This window comes from Xenopus laevis, chromosome 2S (genome assembly GCF_017654675.1).
Source record: "Xenopus laevis strain J_2021 chromosome 2S, Xenopus_laevis_v10.1, whole genome shotgun sequence".
Lineage (NCBI taxonomy): Eukaryota > Metazoa > Chordata > Amphibia > Anura > Pipidae > Xenopus > Xenopus laevis.
Window position 1 is genome coordinate 39,007,117 of NC_054374.1, and position 9,074 is coordinate 39,016,190.

The following is a 9,074-nucleotide window of genomic DNA, read 5'->3' on the forward strand; positions in this document are numbered from 1 at the left end:
TGTATTAGAGCCTTTATGTGCCACAGTTGGGGTGTACAGAACCCACTGGTGCTTGCAGAACTAACATAAGGAATATTAACCCTTATGGGAATTGGACTCAGTTGGCAGCCCTATAACCCCTGAACATTTGTCTCAGCAATGTATAAACACTATGCTGACTGCCTGAGGCTCATTACTAGCAATGTACTGATAGAAAGGTATAGAGAAAATCCGTTCCAAACTCCTACGCAGCCATTTAGCAACAGCTTCTATTTTTACATCCATTAATATATTTCCTTTTATTTATTAACTTTTAGTATGGTGTAGAGAGTGATATTCTTAGCCAAATTGCTATTGGTTTTCATTTTTTATTATTTATGGTTTTTGAGTTATTTTACTTTTTATTGAACAGCTCTCCAGTTTGAAATGTCAGCTGGTTGCTAGAGTCCAAACTAACCTAGCAACAATGCATTGGTGATGACGAGTAATAAAAAGTAGCAATAACAATAAATGTGTAGCCTTACAGAGCATTTGTTTTTTAGATGGGGCCAGTGACCCCCATTTGAAAGCTGGAAAGAGTCGGAAGAAAAAGGCAAATAATTCAAAAACTCCAACAAATAAATAATGAAGACTAATTAAAAAATTGCTTGAAAAAAAAAATCTAATTTGTGAGTTTATAAGCTCGAAAAATTAGAATTTTGTAAGTTTATAAGCTCAAAAAAAACTTGAAAGTCTTGAATTAAAAGAAATAGCTTGAATTTAGCCTAGGACATCTCATATTGACGTCTACATGAACTCGCAAGCTTTTAGATGACAAAGTTATACATTTGAGTTTTTCATGCTTAATAAATACCAAACATTTGAGTTTGAGGGTTTTTGTGAAAAAAAAAAAATGAATCGTGGCAAAAATTCTGATTCGGACGTGATAAAGCACCCCCTGAATCTCCTTTGTTAATAGATGCCGTTGGTTCAGCCTACTCCTGCTATATTCTGATTCCCCAAAACCGTCCAGCCGCAATCCATGTGTATATTCATATTTTTCATGCTTATAAAACAAGCTTCCCACAGTTTATTCAAACTCATATAACTGGGGACACTTCCTAAAGTCCATTTAGAAGGGCTGCACTGGTTGTGTTACAATCCCTGAATACATGAATTTTTGCCAGGTTTCACCCCCAGAATATTTTAGCTAAATTGGAAACACTCAAAACTACCCGTGCCAACTTTATTCTGACTTTCATGGGACTGGCTGACATTGCTAGTGTAAGAGGTTATCTACCTGAAACTGAACTAAGTACATGAGACTTAAGTTGGCCCCCTAACTAATAGACTAAATTGGATATGTATTAGAATAAAGCAAACAAATTGTAATGATTAAAGCACTTCAGCCCTGTCCTATTTTATATCATGGCCATGTTTTATCTCTGTGCAACTGCAGCTGTACACAGCCCTCTAGTGTCACAAAACAAAACCTGCAACCACCTCAGGCTGAGACCAGCACCAAATACAGCACCACATTTTTCCTTTTCAACTGTAATTCTTATGCTGATGTTTATAAACCATTCCTTCTCATTTCCATGCACACTTACACACTGTTGTTTATACCTACCTTCGTCTGCAGCAGTTGCATTCAGCCTGAAACCTGTTCCAGTTCAAATCCTTAAAGAAGATTTTTGCCTGAAAAGTGTTTTTTTTTTGCAGAATAAAAAAAAATGTTTCCAATAAACAGATATTTTTAAAGGTTTTAAAGTTATTTGTAAATTGCTCCTGAAATTTGTATTTGTTTATTCCTTTCTGTCTTCTGTTTCTTACATCTGAAACATAAGTCGGTAATACTCCAATGGGGTAATGTAATTAAAGGTACTAAGGGGTAAATTTACTAAAGGGCGAAGTGACTAACTCTGGCAATTTACAAACGGTCGCTGGCGTAACTTTGCTAGTGAAGGAGATAGACTCTAATGTTACTTCGCACTCTAAGGCCAGAAGAATTTTCGATCTGGCGAATGGACATTTTACTTAACGTTACCTCTTGCGCCAGACTTGCCTTCGCCACCTCAGACCAGGTGAAGTTCAATAGAGTAGATAGGACTTCCTCAAAAAAAAGTGTGAAAATTTTTCTAAGTCCCAAAAAACGCTGGTGACTTTTCAGGGTGATAGGATGCAAAAGATCGTAATTTTTTTTTTTAGGGTACCTGGCTTCCCCCCTACATTGACTAACATATGGCACATTAACTATACACTGGGCACATGTGTAGGGCAATATAACAACTTTATTTTATTTTATTAAGGTTCCCTGGGCTTGTGTAGTGTAATGTATTTGCTGCAACATATACATCCATTCAACTTTATCTTCCCGGCTTTTGCAAATTAGCCAACACTAGGGCTTTGCTTGACGAATTAACGCTAGTGAAACTTCGCCATCATTCTGTGCCCTGGACGCACCTTCATATTTTAGTGAATAGCGTTGTCCTGGCAAATTTTTGCCTAGGGAAGTGTGGCGATGTGAGCGAAGCCGTCGCTGGCGAATTTCTGGAGGTTAGTGAATTTGCCCCTAAATTTGCTTAGGGGCAGTAAACTTATAGCAACCAATCAGCTGGTATAATTTACTGGTCACATGTCTAAAAGCAAACATCTTATTGGTTGCTTTACTGCTCCTGGGCAAACTTAATGCCTTTTATTACATGTGGGGGCAGGTCTCTTAATCAGCTTACTCCTACATTGTATTATACCCCAAAATGCAGAAAATATAAGCAGCAAGACAAATATAGTTTTCATTAGCACTTATATTTACAAACAATGTATCTTTCCAATCACATTAAAGGTAAACAAAGAAAAGAATGTAACTGTAATCTTGTTCTCTATATATCTATATTAATGTATCTATCAATAGATACAGATGTATATAGTAATTAACATATGTGTGCCAAACCTAGATATTTATGATTTATCCATCAATATATTACAGTTGCTACTGCAAATTATCCCCTCTTTGTTGGTTGAATTGGCACATGATATACATGTGAGCAGTAACGCCACGTCAAGGCTTCAACCACGTTACTGTCCATTCACACACCTATTGCAGCAAATGGCTCACCCCATGACTTGCTGCAATAGTTCCCTATCTGGCCAGATACCGGCTGATATAAGCCGTCATGGGAGAAGAGTAAAGAACAAACGTTCCCCATTGGGATTTTTGTACTAATAAACACACACACAATTTTTTAAATCCATACACTCACATTCATTCACACACTATTATCTATATTTCTATAGCTAACAGGTAGCTTGGAATTGAATCCTCTCCGCTTTAGATATAATCTATTTTCTAGGTAAAATTACATTAACAGGTTTGGATCCTATGACTGGATTAAGGACACTGTTATATATTAATTAAGGGTGAGCGTGTCCATCATATTAAATTTACCTAACTTCTAGATGATCCAGAGGAAGGCAAAAAACCCCATCTGTAGCAATTTGCTTTAGATGGGGGGAAAATTCCTTCCTGACTCCTTAACGGCAATCGGACGAATCCCTGGATCAACATTGTACTATGTCCATTCCAGTATCCTTTTATTATCTAAAAGGACTGGATAAGAGATTATTATGATTCTACTTTGTCACTAACTATTGGACTCTGGGTTGGGTGTGAAAGGAGGAGGGTGAGACTGAGCAGCATTTTGGGCCATACAGCTTTCCTAGTCTGTTAATATTACTTTATTCCTAAACCATAAACTTCCCTAAACCATTCACCAACACATTCATAGAACTAATGGGCTTATTGTTAAAAATGGGCCTATATATGCTGCATTATAACTTACTATTGGGTCTAACTAACAAAAAGGAAAGCAACCTCCTCATATAGGTTATTTTACATTTTAAAAGTGATTTCAAATTATTGTGCAGCCAACTACAAGGTGAACTGTGCTCATCTTGTAAATTGTTGCACTAGGGGACCATTATTTACACTCACACACATTTCCATTCATATTTATTGCAGAGAATCATACAGTAAGTAAACTGCAAATAATCTTTTACCTTCATATTTTACTATTATGATTTGCTGCAATACTCTCCTACATTTCTAATTCTATGTCCTTTTAAGTACCCATATTCCATAATTTTAACTTTATACCCATTAACCCATCTTCAGTTTCCCATATCTATTATATAATCCCAAAGCCCACATCTCTACTCATTAATCTTTTGTGCCACATTATTGATCCCTATGTCCCTGTTTCCACATCCCTTACTGCCTTATTTATTACACCATTCCACTAGTCCTATATCCCTCATACCATATCCCACATCTCACATCCTTTATACCCCTAATCCCATATAACAGATCCATCATATTTTATTACATATCCCTTTCCTTTTAGTTTTTATATTTTCACATATTATCTTATATCCCATTTGCCATATTCCACATTACTTTCACCACATCCCCTATACCACATATTAAATGTGCTATTAAATTATTTAATATCCCACTGCTTTACCCATTTCCTATATATACCACATTTTTAAACTTGTATACATACATATCAATCAATCAACCAACCAACCAATCAGTCTATTTATCTATAATTTTATTTTAAACATAATCTACCCAAAATGTATTACCTATACCCCTAGTTCTGGATAAATTAAACAAAATTTCTCCCATATATCCCACCCTCATCCCAAACACATAAGACTCTATATTGTACTGTATAATTATACTTATATATCCCACTCATACCCTAAATGTATACATTATATAAACTCTTATATGACTCTATACATCTATACATATATTTTGTAATATAATCTATAATATATTCTATATAATCTAATTTTTTTGTGTTTTTTTGTTTTTTTTTCTATATTAACTTATATATAGCTTCTATTACATGAATTAAGAAAAACTTTATAAACTTTCATAAACATTCAAAAACATATAAAATCTATAACACATTTAAAAAAAACCCCAGATTATACCTACCTGGCACCCTATAATCGGATGGGTGAAGCTGAATATAAAATTGGAGGATGGAGGGCCTTGTTGAGGTGGGGAACATACCTGTCTAAAGAATAAAAAAAGACAGGAGAGGTCAGATAGAAAAGTTGCTATTTTGCTGGACAAACAGGTCAATCTCTACACTAAGGAGCCTATTTATTATGCTGTTTAAAATTAAATTAGCAGAAAAAAGTATAAGGATCGAAAAAGGTGAATTTATCAAGGTGTGCTTTATTTTATATCATGCGAATGCCAGTTTTGCCGCTGTCATTTGGCACTTCTCAAGTTCTGGTAGAAGTTGCTCAAAGAAAAAGAAAGTTTTTTACATGGTGATGCCTGGCGATGTTATACTCTTTTACACCACATAATAAATCTACCCCTAAGTGGGTTGTGATTATTCCTTATAATCAATTTTTTGGATTACGATAAAACTGCATGTTGTACTCAGAATATAACCTAGAAGAATCTCACTTATAAATGAAATTACTTATGAGAAGTTATGGGGTTTTTAAAAGTTTAACATTCTAAAAAAGTCTTAAGGCATGTCGCTCTAAATTAAAGAAAGATCCCTTATCCAGAATATAATTTTATCATCTACTATTCTGTAAGTGCAATTAGGTTTAAAATTAAAAAAGTGTATTTCATTTATACAATATCCCTCACCCATGCTATATATTTTATACAGACCATTTGTCTTTAATCCTTAAATAGCCTTAATCTGATCATATTTAATCCTAGATTTACTTTTTGGCTTTTATTTACTTTCACTTACCACTGTGCCTCCTGTTGTTTGAGGAGGTTACTGGTGGATACAATGGGCTGCAGCAGTAGGTGGTTGGACACTGTAGATTGTTGCAGATTTATAATGCAGGCAGACCTGATGTTAGGGGCTGAAGTTTGCCATAGATGGTATGTTGGCTTGGTCACTGGCTATCCAGGCAATACTGATGTTGTGTTACATGAGCACAGAAGAATGCATTACTCCTGCCAATGCCAGGTGGGGTCCACGTAGGACAGTTCTTCTACCCTCTCTCTCTTGGAGGTATCAACAGTGTCTCCTGGTGAAATCTCATTAAAGTCATCTGCTGATTTCTACAGACAAACAACAAAACATGTTGTTACTTTATAATATATTCTGTTAATCATAAAGATAAGAAATATCCTAAAATATGGCACATTCATTTGTATATTTATTTGAGTAGCTGAATCATGTATTTCTGCATGGCATGTTGCAGAAGAGGTCCAGGTCATATCGTAGTGATTGGTGCAGTGGAGTCATGATTTGTTTCAAAATCTAGATTTCAACTCATCAGCTGCCATGTCCCAACCTCCCTACTGACAATAAAATAGAGAATTTCTGTGGCTGCAGAGAATTTTGCATACTGCATGAAGGTCAGGGCCTATTTTGAATCCCAGTCTAGACCTGGTCACAGACACTGACTAGAAATTTAAAGCTAATGTGGGAGATAGGAACTGATTTACCAAGTAGCTTATTATAATGATACAATGGATTAGTGCTTTAAGTATTTATGCTATTTCATCTTATCATTTAATTTAAAAGTCCGAACAAACGAGGCAGGTAGACTAGATAGGCATATGTCCCATAACCAATACAGTGGCCACATATAGATATGTGATTCTAGAAGAGGTCCCTTGTCTAATGTCACCAACAGCCTGATGGGTAAAAAAAGAACTAAAAGGGCTCCGCCTCTGCAAACCTCAACTGCATATTGATATTCAGAGAAAATTTCCCATATAAAACCAGCCTATTTACCTTTACAAATAAAAATGTAACTTCCTTCATTTTTAGTGGAAAGTACACACTAATCTTAAAGGGAATAAAATATGGATCTCATGGAAGGATGGCAAAACCCACATGAAATAGGTCACCGAGTGGACTTTAAAAGGGTTATAAAGTCATAAACTTCCCCTACTCCTTTCCTTTTCCCAGAGAAACTTCTGTAAAACTGGCACACTCTCCATCCTAAGTCTGACTCTCCCTTCTAATGCTGGATGAGTAAAAAGGATTAGTTATGACACTGATGTGCATGGGTGCTTCGCCAATGAGGCAAGTTGAGGCTGTCACCTCAGGCGGCAACGCCCCACTAGGTACCAGGGGCAGCAAAAATGCTGCTCCTGGTACTTTAAGAGTGAATTTCCGGGGGAGGGGGGGCAGCAGCAACTGCTGCTGCTTCAGGCGGCGGAAGGGCCAGGATCGCCCCTGCTGATGTGTGAATGTGAGTGAAGTACCCTATTGCATGGCCATCCATATACTTACCATTTCTGGCTGAAAAGAGGGCTTTATTGTTTTCTTTTCCAGTTCATTCCACTTGATTGTAGCGTAGAGGGGGTGCGCCCTGATTTTGCCTTTCACTCCTAAACGCTTCTTCTTGTTCTTCTCCAGAAGCTAAAAAAGAAATATTTTTAATATCAGAGATGTTATGTTAGGCACCTTCCAACAACAGAGCATTATCCAAGTGCTGGACCTGGATATGACTGTCTCAGTAATTCTAAAGGCTGGTTACAGTGGTTACACTAGTGTTCCAGCCTAAACTAATCATTACTAATGAACATTTTTAAATGATGTCACTCATTTATATTTTAATCACAGAAAAAGATGGGATGCTATTGACTGAGCCAAGACATTCTCATTGAGGTTAGCAGCATTAGTGGCATTTATATTGTGTCTGTGTTTGCACAAAGTTTTATTCTCCCTACTAACCCAGACAATGCCACTGATAGGGTGTAGGATGGGGTTAAAGGGCTTTAATTGGCAGATTTGTACTATGGTCAGAGACTCAATTATTATCATCCAAGTCACCATGTATGAAAACAAGGCGGAATATTAACAATAAGTCTGTCTGGGACACTCCAAACTGATACCCAAATTCAATAAATAGTGTAAGCAGATAACCCCCCTTTTTAGTACAACAGACATTAAAGATATAAGTTGTGGAACATAACAAAAGCTTTGAATGTAAAAGTATTCTTTCCTTTTGTTTAATACTTTATACAGACCTTTGACAGGAGGTCCTGCATTTCCTTGCTCATGTAACTTGGATATTCGGGAGTCTTGATTAAGAAATACTCCCTCAAAGCACAGCCGGATGGGCTAAATGGCTGTTCACCTGTGGCCATTTCGTACATTATCACGCCAAAGGACCACCAGTCAGCCCCTGCATTATACTCGTTCAGCAACAAAACCTACAGAAGAAACAGAAAACAAGTTATTAAACAAAAATAATTCCGTATATATACTCCTATAACATTTTCTTGCCCCATGAATGACAAACGCTTAAATATGTAAGTGAGCAACATTTTAAATTATATTTGGCAAAGAACCAAGTCTAGCCCAATGTAGAAAGGAGAACAAATAAAATTTCTCCCAAAATGTCCACCAAAATAACTTTCAAGCTGTGTTTTCTGCTACCACAGCTTACTGCCCCCAGAGGAGTAATCACAACAGTATTGCTAAAAACTAAATGCACCCAAGGCCTGTCCCTCCCATTCATCATGACCTTCTCCTGCTCCTTAGTGATTCCCATAGTAGATTCTCCCCCATGTCTATACAATACATTGATACTAAGCATTACAGTATGTTCAAGAACTTAAAAGAGGCAGGCAGAGGAGGTACATGCCCAGTGCCCTCCCACCAGTCCCCCATAGGCTTGTGCATCTTCTGCTTACTCCTATTTCAGGCCTTTGCCTTTATGTAAAGCATTCAGGTGTATCAACAAGAAAGTGTAAGCACCCCCCCAAATGTTCACCAAAGTAAATTTAAAGCTGGGCCTCCCATGCAAGTTCTACATTCCCCTCCGATGAGAAATCCGCACAGTGTGGAAACCATTGTCTTAAAGAACATGGCATAGTTAAAGTGTGTTTGAAAAAGGAGCAATGTTTACTTCTGGCTTTACAGTGACTTGAGATAAACTCTCTCTCTCTCTCTGTATCCAATGAATGTAAACAAAAATAAAATGTGACTGAACACTAATCAAGTATTTAAGTTAGAAGGTGCTCAAAGTCCCTAACACATTTTATTAATTTTATCAAAAAAGGAAATGTCCCTGATTTTTAGCACATTCATTTATGTCCCCAG